At 35.9% G+C, this 12,680-nt stretch overlaps 1 protein-coding gene across 1 annotated transcript in view; it reads left to right on the top strand.

Moving 5' to 3' along the window:
* LOC117327797 (platelet binding protein GspB-like) overlaps positions 1-12,680 on the top strand; it is a gene marked incomplete in the record, with an annotated part of 631,084 nt that overhangs the window by 377,771 nt on the left and 240,633 nt on the right.

Here is a 12,680-nt window from a genome sequence, read left to right as displayed (position 1 = left end):
AGACTAGTAAGACTTAGAAGAAGAGAAAAGTAGAGAAAAGATCAATCTGACATGGAACCTATGAAGAACATTCAATGGTGGGCGCCAAGATCCCTCTGGGATCTCTTGTTACAATTGAAGTTTGTTATCTCTATTTCTCAAAGTACTGAATGGATCTTTCTCAAATTCCATAAGTAGGTTCCCCTTGGTTTCTTGTATTGCATTTTTGGACCAGTCTGTCCTGAAAACAACCTGGCAAACAAACAGCCATTATCTTCTCTTTCTTATATAGCTAGGATTCCCTTGTTTGAAAAGTACTGGAGGGATGTCTCAATTTGCACAGATTAGTAAAATGAAGGGAAAAGTAGAGAAAAGATCAATCTAACATGGAACCTATGAAGATCATTCAATGGTGGGCGCCAAGATCCCTCTGGGATCTCTTGTTTACACAAAAACTCACTTTTAAATTCATTAGAGGTCTAGGAGCGATATTATGTGACATACAATTTCAAAATGACATGCTTATACCCACTTAAAAAATGAATGCATAGTGTGATTGCTGCTGCCGGTGAGCTTTCGCAATCATTGATTGCACTTGTTCTTTATTTTACAGAGATCGCATTGAGCCAGACCTGTAATAATAGTTTAGTAGGAGTTGTCCAGTGTGTAACCAGTGGAGCTGATTGTGCTACTGACAACAAATGTAGATGTAACACAGGAACATTTGATGGCAATGGGTTTGGTACAGCTGATGGTGTGTGTGTAGACAGTAAGTTTTAAAAACTCATTAAACTTGATGTCCTTCCAGGAATCTTCCTCATATCATAAAGATTCTAACTACCCTGGCAGTGTATTTGTTTTATGTACAGTTAATATATTACCTTAATACATGGACTCGACATTTTATCAAAGGTTCTGTATAAGTACAGTGTATTACATGTAAAGCAAATCTCAATCCTGTGATCAGGTCAATAACATGTTGTAGGTTATCTTTACCCCGGCAGTTAAATCAGGTTCCACAACTTTTGACAGTCATTTTCTTCAACTCTAAAAATCAGTGTTTGTTACATATTTTCATTGGGATTAATGTATCTGGTATCATATCATGTGTTAAAATCTATAAGCAATGGTCATACTAATTTGAAGTCATCACGAATGGAAAATGAGTTTATGAATGAACTCTTAGACTACTATAAAGCTGATATGAAATATCATTCCAGTAAACAACCTAGTGGTGAGTTCAGTGGGATCCTCAAACATTGGGACCAACTCTGTCACTATCAGCTGGGCAGCCCCGTCCACTTACAGTGGTCAGGTCAACAGGTACGAAGTGACATGGACCAGTACTGCAGGAGATGGCAGCAAAACTGGTGATACATCTACATCTCTACAAGTCACAGGATTACAGTCAGCATCACAATACAGCTTCTATGTAAGGACGATTGAATCTGGAAGTCAGACTACTGAACAACAAGTAACAACAACACCATTGATGGTTACAACAAGTAAGGTTTTCTACTGTTTAAAACATGTTTAGAATGAATGAAATATGTAAAACAAATTACAGCTATATTGATGATACAAATGTAGCCCTGGAAGAAAAATGAACTAAACAATACTTTATTCTGTTTAAAGTTTCATACTATTGAAATTTTTAGCCCACCATCTGTCATCATCAGATGGTGGGCTATTTGTATTACTCTGCATCCATGGTCTATCGTAAGTTCATCGTCCGTCCGTCCATGATCAATCCTTGTTATCACTATTTCTGGAAATGTACTGGAAGGAATTTTCTCAAACTTCATATGTGAGTTTCCCTTGGTCCCTTATTGTGCTGTTTTTATTTTGAGTCTGATTTAGAAACAAGTTGGCCGAAGGGCGACCGCCTTCGATTTTTAGCATGGGAGATAGTTATTGCTGTTTTATGAAAACTACAAGAGGGATATTTCTCAAACATTACATGTGGGTTCCCAAAGTTGTCCAGAATTAAACGAGGAGTCAGCTGACCAATGATCAAGGTTTTGTTGTCAAAGGTTATTAGGTCATCCTTTTGTATCTTTTCACTAATGAACATTTTGTAAAGACATTATGAAGCAAAGGTAGTCAGAATTAAACAAGGTGTCAGCTGACCAAAGGTCAAGGTCATGGTGTCAAAGGCCAAGCTGAGATTTTGTATCTTTTCACTGATGAACAATTTGTTCAGACATCATGAAATGAGGTAGGTCAGAATTGAACAATGAGCTGGCTGACTAAAAATATCAAGGTTACATTTTACATCCTTTTGCTAATGAACATTTTGTCTAGACATGATGAACCAAACTTGTTTTGAATTAAAGAAGGAGTCAACCGACTAAATTCTAAGGTCATTGTGTAGAAGTCAAGGTCACTGGGTCAGAAGTCAAGTCACAATTCTTGATGGTTTCACTGATTTCTATTTGTTTTGAGGTAATCAAAGCTGGTTGGAATTTTGGAGTCCTCTTGCCAATATCCGGATCACTGGGTCAAAGTTTAGGGTCCAATTTTGTATCTTTCTTTAATGAATATTTTGTTAAGACCTTATAAAACAAAGTTGGATATTCAGTTGAAAAGTGGATCTCTGAATATGACCCTGGTTCTGAGACATACATAGGATGAAAATAACACAAATGAACTATATCAAAAGAGATTTATATGTGTATTTCCATTTCTGTTAGCCGAACATATAGGGAGATTGTGTGATATATATTTTGCTCCCTTGCCATATGATGGGGCCCTTGAATTAAAAACTTATCAGTGATCTAGCTTTTGAGCTTGTCTCTTTGAAGAAGAGGGAGAGCTTATGTTGTCACTCCGGCATTGGCTTCAACGTTGGCATGGTCGTTGGTTTTTCAAATGTTAAGTTATTGGTGCAAGTGTTGAAAGGCATAGTAATTTATGGTAATATGGTCCCTGTGGGGGTTAAACTATCCTTTTCTGGAGTTAACTAAAAGATTTTTTTTGGAAAAAAACAGATTTTTGAAAAAATTTTGGGTTAAAGCCACATACTCCCAAACAACCTTTAATTCTAGTTGCACACATATGTATTAATAGCAATCCAAGATGTTCATTCACACTCTCCTAACATTAAAATGACCACTGGCCTGGACGCTTGACCGGGGGAGTCCTTGAGACATCAGTGTAAAAAATAACTCACCATATTTCTATTTATTGCGAGATTTGTCTTGGAGCAGAGAACGAGGCTATAACAATGTGTCCTGCACATAAACTACACACATGGCCATCGTTTACATTATTTTCGATCATGTGTGAACTTTGCCTCATAATGCTTTCATTTGAACATATAACCAGAATATTCGTGTAATAACTGAACAAGTTAAACAAAGTTAACATTTAAATACTTCATTTTAAGATGTAGCAATATGCATGCAACTGAACATTAATAAAATTTTAGATCGGTGAAGTTGACAATGTTCAAAAGCTAGCCAGCAATCCAAAAGACGTCCGGCAAAATCGGAATTCAAGTCTATTCCCTCTTCTATTCTCACTAAGTTCAAACGAATCATTTCCTTTCTTAAGAAATACTCGGGTTTTGCAGATTCCACTCACTTTTACGTCTTGTTTTTGGGAGAATCTGTCTGTGTTTTTCCAGGTCCACGCTTTCGGCGTTCCACCATTTTGTATGGACTGTAAAACCCGCCGTTGCATTGTGGGACTAATTTTCATAGAAACTTGGTCTGTCCGCCACAGTTATTATTTTTTGGAATTCCCTGTATTCTTATTCATGATAGCCTGTTAGGTATGCATCAAGTCTGAAAACTGTGAAAAGCTCAAAATGTAAACATTGATATATGTTTCTTCAGGAGTATGTGGCTTTAAGTTTTTGATGCAAGTGTTGGAAGGTATGAATACATCCCTTTATAATTGTACTAGGGTGCTGATGTCTGGTAAAAGAGTCCTTCTGGAGTTACACTATTCCTTCTTGGAGTGAAACTGAAAAAAAAAAAACAATGTGAAAATCCTCACATTAGACAATTTATACAGTTCAACATTTTTCAAGGGAGACAATTATCTCTCATTAAGATAATTATAAAAAAAAAACTGAAGAAATAGGTCCAAAAGCAATTATTTAATATATTTATTCAATCTACAACAGCATAGCTTGTCTCCCGAATGTTTGTATGGTTTTGAAAATTGCATGAATACACAATCTGATCAAGATAACAATAAATATTATTAATGCAATTTGCGAAACCATACCAATTAATATATTTTAACAAACATTTGTGAGACGAGCAATGCTGTTCTCCAACAGCTCTTGTTAGTTGATCAAGAAAACAAAATGGCTGACAGTTAAAATCATTACCATTTCTAATTCACTAAAAGTTCTTCTTAGATATCTCTTAGATTTCATATGTCCTCTTGCCTCAAGCTTTATATGTAGGTTTCCATTGGCCCCTGGTTGCACCCATTAGATTTTGAGTCAAGAAAGTAAAATACTCACAGGTGAAGTTTAGCATTGCGGCTTCTAATTCACAGAAGTTTTCTCTCTTAGATATCTTTTAGATTTCTTATGAAGGCTTCCTTGTTATCAGATAATCAAAATAGAGAAAGCACAAAGATCATTCAGTCCTTGAGATACTTATTTCATTATATGTCTCCCCCTAGAATGAAAGGAGACATAATGTAATTCTGGGTTCATCTTGTTCGAATAACTTCTTTGTCAAGGCAATAACTTCTAAACCATTTAAGATTGAGAAGTGCACTGCTCTGTCCTTTGATCATTTTTCCCTTGACCTCAAGGTCAAAGGGTATGTAAGTGCACATTTTGTTCAGACCATGAAAATTCTTCTTACGCCTTTGGATATCTCACCAGAACTTGTATTATACTTGCATTACCTTAAGTCAATATTTAATGCATTATCCTACATCACTTTGACCTTAATCTAAAAATAAAATGTTTAAGTTCAAACTCTAAAAATACAAATTGTCTAAGTGCATAATTTTGTAATAATTAAATTCTTATGAGGCAATTACAAATTGTTAAAGATATTATGTTGAAAGTTTATGTATAACTTCATAACACTGCTGGCAAAGTGCAGTGTGACCTTGACAGAAAGTCAAAGGTCAATTGAGTGCAAACAAATCAGTGCCTAGTATAGGATAACTGGAGACATGTGTTTGTTCACAAAATCAATCTATAGTTGAATATATCTTTTACAGAAAGCCTACTGGGAAACACATGTGGTGACTGTGCTGACCCAAATGCCATTTGTAGTACCAAATGTGTGTGTGATTCTGGTTACTATGACAGCGATGGAGATACTACTAATGTTGGTGGTACATGTACTCAAAGTAAGTATACCAATAATGTGGACTGAAATCTGGTTACTATATTAACACTTAATGGTGATATAGTTCAAATGTGGAATCACAGGCGTCTGATTTTTGGTTAGTATTTATAGATATCAACAAGGTGTAACACTCGAAAAACTGGGGGGGGGGGGGGGGGGGGGTGAGCTTTGATTCACTTTGAATATAACTTCAATCTGATTAAAATATCAAATGCACAAAAACGTCAGTAACCTACCTTGGATCCTTGGATAAGAATCCTTGAATATCAATGCATTTTAATTTTTTGTCATATGAAAATAATTTAAAAAGATGAGAAAATGGATCAAAAGCAATCGTGACAGCCAACGATGAATCGTTTGTGGAACGGAAGTAGTTTGTATACATTAGAGTGGTGTGCAGGGGCCATCTGATTGGTCTATAAACAATACTTACTATAATTGTCCACTTATCAAATCTACTATAATAAATGTATTATAATGTATGTAAAATTATATAGAGAAAGGGCTTAATATATATATATAAGTTTGATAACTTGTGCCCAATTCCCATGTGTATATTAAGATACAATAAGATATGTTTAAATCAAATAAATCAAATCTACTTCTGTTCCACAGTCGATGCATTGTAGATTCTGTTGATATAGTAAGAGTAGGGTATGATATTTTTACTATAAATACTAACCCGACGCACGTGCTGTCGTGGAACATGTACTCAAAATATGTATTCACATGGCAGAAAGAGCATAATAGTAAAGTGATGTTGATCGAAATGTAGACACAATTAATAAGATAAATGAAAAAAAGTCAGTGATATGGATCGACTTGTTTATGATTATTTCATGATGGTCTAGTACTTAGATAATTAAGAGTTAGATAGCATGAATTTTTTTATTGGACGGACTATTCCTAGGGGCTAATTAAACGATAAATCATTTGACCACAAGTCAAGAGGTTTAACATTGTCATCATGTGAATTACTATAATAGAATGTTCCAAGAATGTATCCATATACATTGTATAGTAACATGGGGCTTTGACCTATCAAACAAGTCAGTGTGTGAAGGAAATAATACAATTCTTAAAAACTTGCCTTGAGTCATATTTATAGTCTTTGTGTTGTGTAACTTTTTAGCCCACCATCTGATGATGGTGGGCTATTCAAATCGCCCTGCGTCCGTGGTCCGTCGTCCGTCCGTCCCTCCGTCCGTCCGTCCGTCCGTCCCTCCGTCCGTCCCTCCGTCCGTAAACAATTCTTGTTATCGCTATTTCTGAGAAAGTACTGAAGGGATCTTTCTCAAATTTCATATGTAGGTTCCCCTTGGTGCTTAGTTATGCATATTGCATTTTGAGACCAATCGGAAAACAACATGGCCGACAGGCAGCCATCTTGGATTTTGACAATTGAAGTTTGTTATCGCTATTTCTGAGAAAGTACTGAAGGGATCTTTCTCAAATTTCATATGTAGGTTTCCCTTGGTGCCTAGTTATGCATATTGCGTTTTGAGACCAATCGGAAAACAACATGGCCGACAGGCAGCCATCTTGGATTTTGACAATTGAAGTTTGTTATCGCTATTTCTGAGAAAGTACTGAAGGGATCTTTCTCAAATTTCATATGTAGGTTCCCCTTGGTGCCTAGTTATGCATATTGCGATTTGAGACCAATCGGAAAACAACATGGCCGACAGGCAGCCATCTTGGATTTTGACAATTGAAGTTTGTTATCACTATTTCTGAGAAAGTACTGAATGGATCTTTCTGAAATTTTTATATATAGGTTTCCCTTAGTGCCTAGTTATGCATATTGCGTTTTGAGACCAATCAGAAAACAACATGGCCGACAGGCAGCCATCTTGGATTTTGACAATTGAAGTTTGTTATCGCTATTTCTGAGAATGTACTGAAGGAATCTTTCTCAAATTTCATATGTAGGTTCCCCTTGGTGCCTAGTTATGCATAATGCGATTTGAGACCAATCGGAAAACAACATGCCCGACAGGCAGCCATCTTGGATTTTGACAATTGAAGTTTGTTATCACTATTTCTGAGAAAGTACTGAAGGGATCTTTCTGAAATTTCATATGAAAGTTTCCCTTGGTGCCTAGTTATGCATATTGCGTTTTGAGACCAATCGGAAAACAACATGGCCGACAGGCAGCCATCTTGGATTTTGACAATTGAAGTTTGTTATCACTATTTCTGGGAAAGTATTTAAGGGATCTTTCTCAAATTTCATATGTAAGTTTCCCTTGGTGCCTAGTTATGCATATTGCATTTTGAGACCAATCTGAAAATAACATGGCCGACAGGCAGCCATCTTGGATTTTGACAATTGAAGTTTGTTATCGCTATTTCTGAGAAAGTACTGAAGGGATCTTTCTCAAATTTCATATGGAGGTTCCCCTTGGTGCCTCTTTATGCTTATTGCATTTTGAGACCAATCTGAAAATAACATGGCCGACAGGCAGCCATCTTGGATTTTGACAATTGAAGTTTGTTATCGCTATTTCTGAGAAAGTACTGAAGAGATCTTTCTCAAATTTCATATGGAGGTTCCCCTTGGTGCCTCTTTATGCTTATTGCATTTTGAGATCAATTGGAAAACAATAAGGCCGACAGACCGCCATCTTGGATTTTGACAATTGAAGTTTGTTATCTCTATTTCTCAAAGTACTGAGTGGATCTTTCTCAAATTTCATAAGTAGGTTCCCCTTGGTCCCTTGTATTGCATTTTTGGACCAGTCTGTCCTGAAAACAACCTGGCAAACAAACAGCCATTATCGTTAAATCTCAAATTTCTTATATAGCTAGGATTCCCTTGTTTGAAAAGTACTGGAGGGATGTCTCAATTTGCACAGATTAGTAAAATGAAGGGAAAAGTAGAGAAAAGATCAATCTGACATGGAACTTATGAAGATCATTCAATGGTGGGCGCCAAGATCCCTCTGGGATCTCTTGTTAAAACATGACTTTGATTTTACTTTCTGGAGGTTATGTGATCAGTGACATGCATTTTTATTTCAGAAAAACGTTCTGATTACTTTTGTGCATTATGATTTATGTAGACGAAAAATAGTTCCTTTAATTCACACATGTTTAATTTATATACTGATATGCTGTTGACTGTTAATATAAAATCAATAATGATCTGTTTTGGGTTCGTTAACTATAATCATGTGTGTCAATATGGATCTTGTATGTTTTATTAAGATCATTTAGTGTAGGGGATGAATCCTGTGTATTTTACTGGGATTTTTCAGTGATTTGACAAACACTATGATATGACCAATGACACTGCGATACAGGAAAATGTAAAGAGAGAATCATTTATTAAAATATCCCTGATTGATATGTTGGTATTTCTGAAATAATTTGACAACCAGAAATTCTTACAGGAGAATCCTGTAACAATATTAATGTGCCCAATTAATATACAAACTGCACCTGATATATATTTCTACCACAATACCTTGACAATGTGTTATTCCACTCTCAAGCCATTTTAAAAATGTCCCGACTGTTGGATAAATATATGTTATATACCACTAGTGGAATATGACCTTTTGATTGATCAAGAATTTGAACTTTGACGAGTGGCTGTTGGATATGGAATTTATTTCACACTCGTAAGTTATATTTTAAAGCTTGTATCTTTGTAACTTAAAAAATAACTTAGGTACTTGTGAGAAATAAATTCCATATCCAACAGCTACTCGTTGTGTAACCTCTATATACATACCCCCGGTAATAACTTGTTCAATGAGTTTAATGACACTGCTGCCTAAATAGGACCTTTGTATGTGAATTGTGATTCTTTTCAAATAGTTGATATAATGCAATTGAAATCATGCATATAAGTAGTCATATCAAAATCATTTCATAACATCAATAATTAAATTTTATTTATTACTAGCCCACCTGGTCTGATGAATTGATGAACTTAAGATAATTTTATTGGTCTTCTGTTGTATGTCAATATTTACTTTAAATTGACGCCAGTCCTTATAAATAACAGATTGGATTTTTATCAAATTTGTTTTGGAGTAGTTTTGGGCAAAATGGAGATCCATTGTTGTCTAAAGAGAGGCATGGCTCCCTGGGGCTGGAGGGGTAGGGCCCAACATGGGAAATAGAGGTATATCCTTTAAATCTCTACTAGTCCTGAACAGCTGAATGGATTTTGATGTCATTTGGCAAAGGAAATCCAAAGCTGTACCCTAGGCCTGATGCCAGAAAGGTTGGGCCGCAAATACAGTGCAACTTCCGAAAACCTAACCTTCTAAAAATCGAACTCCTCTGAATATATAAAGCAATAGTGAAACAAGGAGGACAATAGGTTTCATCCCGTCGTCTCTCAGTCTGGGTCTGTTGTTTAAAGTTTGGCATTGTGTCACTCATTCCATTCTCTTTGGTTTGCTGTATTACGTGTATTAATATTGGAAATCATTTAGATGGTCACATCATGATTATTACATAACATCAATGATTTGATTTATTTTAGTCATTGATATTGAACGCAACATATCTCAATTATGTGGTCACTTCAATGACACTTCTCCCCTATAGCTTGATAAACATAACTGATTGTATCAAATGAATTTCTTCCAAATCAGGATTAAATCCAGGAATGACATGCCCTTCATTACCAACAAATGCATGCAAGGACAACTCTATGTGTACCAATACTGTGTGTACCTGTAACTCAGATTATTATGACAGTGATGGCTCGACAGCCACTAGTGGGATATGTATTGCAAGTAAGTCAGATTTATACAATGTTAAGCTGACTAACAACCTGGAGCTTCAATTGTTGATAACAGTAGACTTCTTCGGAAGACTTTAATAATACATTAACTTTGGGGAAGCAGATTTTTACTATATATTTGTATTCGTATATTGCTGTGCAGGCTAAAAATTCCACAATTAATCATGCAACAGGATACTTAATTCCCAGACATAGTTAAAGTGTCCCTCATGGAACACATTGCAAATGATCAAGAGATTTTTTTCTGAAAGATCCACTTCTTTTATATTCCATACATAATGTGGCTTGCTGCGGAATCTCTATCCGACATTCAAACCATCTACTCCCTAGGTTTTCTGTTGGCACTACCAACAGATTTTGTCGGTAATCTGTGTCCACATTGCTCACAGAATTCTGACATTGCTGCAGTTCATCTCTATTCCGTGTACATACAACAACATTCTAAGACAAAACTTTTATGAACAACATTCTACCCGAATTTGACCCCAATGTTCTTTTGTCAATTGAGAACATGGATACTATCTCCTTTACTCTTAGCTTATTAAGGGCGCCCACAGGAATTCCCTTCACATTCGATGCGGCCGAAAGTCAATTCCTGATGAAGTCTACTAAATTCGTTGTACGAGCTATGCATTGTTATTCGTAATATAGTGACTGTCAATCACTTTGACTGATTTACATGGTGGATACATTTTAGTCCTGTAGTTTTCCTTACCGCTCTGACACTTTAATGCACTAATCATTTATTATCTTTTTTCTCTCTCTCTTTCTTTTGTTGATTTCTTGTATTGAAACATATCCTTCTGGAGGAAATGAGGTGTTATAAAGTACGATGATAATTGGAAATAATTTGGATGGCCACATCATGATCATTTCTAACATCAATGATTTAATGTATTTTAGTCAATAATATGGTATGCAAAATTCCCTGCTATATTTAATCACTTTGATGACACTTTTAACCTTTAGCTTGATAAAACAAAACTGATTGTATCAAATGAATTTCTTCCAAATCAGGATTAAATCCAGGAATGACATGCACTTCATTACCAACAAATGCATGCAAGGACAACTCTATGTGTACCAATAATGAGTGTACCTGTAACTCAGATTATTATGACAGTGATGGCTCGACAGCCACTAGTGGGATATGTATTGCAAGTAAGTCAGATTTATACAATGTTAAGCTGACTAACAACCTGGAGCTTCAATTGTTGATAACAGTAGACTTCTTCGGAAGACTTTAATAATACATTAACTTTGAATATACTGCTAACAATCATGCATGCTTCCCAAGTCTGCTTGGCAGACTTCATTATAAGATATTAATTAAACTTCTTATCAAGTTCCCATAGAGGTATTCAGCACTAACTTACCTGAAATGACCCTGAGATGATCCTGACCAAGTGTTGTTATTTTTCGGTCGGTCTGAAATCCAAGATGGCCACCACAGTCGCCATTTTGAAAATACATGTTAAACTTCTTCTCAAGTTCAACTGATCGGATTCTACTGAAACTTGCCTAAAATGATCCTGATATGGTCCTGACCAAGGGTTGTTATTTTTCGGATCAACCTGAAATCCAAGATGAACACCATGGCCTCCATCTTGAAAAACACATTTTAAACTTCATCTCCAGTTCCACTGGTGCCATAGAACTGGAAATTGGTGAGGATGTTAAGGAAGGAGAGCCAACAAAGTGTTGTTATTTTTCGGCCTCGCAAAAACTTTGACATGGCAGCAATGGCGGCCATTTTGTAACATGATTGTGCAATCATTGTTTTCTTGAATAATAACTATTTCAAACTTCTCAAATTTCGCAAGTGGGATTCACCAGATTTACCAGAACTGATCCTGAGATTGTCTTGATCAAGTGTTGTTATTTTTCGAGTTGATCCAAATTCCAAGATGGCCACCATGGCCAACGGTGCCACTAAACCTGCTACAGAGAATGCATACTACAGTAGTATAATGGTCTTTAATTTAGAGTCGGATGACTGTTAAGGCCCTTGTGCCTCTTGTTAAACGGAATTTTTTATGTTGGAAACTCTCAATCAGTCTTGTAATTGAAACTACCTTTTTTCTAGGAATCTCTAAATTTCCAGTCTCCAAATTCCATAAGAAACCCAACCAAATGATTTGGTTAGTAGGAAAGAACTGCGATTTTTCAAAATTTGGCACAAATCCTGAACTTAAGATAGCATCTCTAACGAACTGAGAAAAACGAGTACATTGAATTTTTCCCGCGCACCACCAACCATCATCTAAATATACCACAATGGGAATTCCATGCATACGCCAATATTTTACAAGTACGCGTACAACCTTGGTAAAAATGTGACCGTCTGAACAGAGGCCGAAAGGTAAAACAGTAAACTCGTAATAACTTGTATCATTCCCAGTTTTCCAACAAAACCCAAGAAATTTCTAATGTTCAGAATGAATATCAATATGATGATAGCCACTTTTGAGATCAAACTTCCACATATAAAAACCTTGCCGCGCATAATGTAATGCCTCTTCACACCCTCAAATTTGACCTTCATCTTTTCGACATATTGATTAACGTGTCTCAAATCGAGAACTAATCTTCCCTTTCATAACTTG

Source organism: Pecten maximus, chromosome 5, assembly GCF_902652985.1.
Source record: "Pecten maximus chromosome 5, xPecMax1.1, whole genome shotgun sequence".
Taxonomy (NCBI): Eukaryota; Metazoa; Mollusca; class Bivalvia; order Pectinida; family Pectinidae; genus Pecten; species Pecten maximus.
Note: the sequence above shows the minus strand (reverse complement) of the source record. Positions and strands in the feature narration are given on the sequence as shown.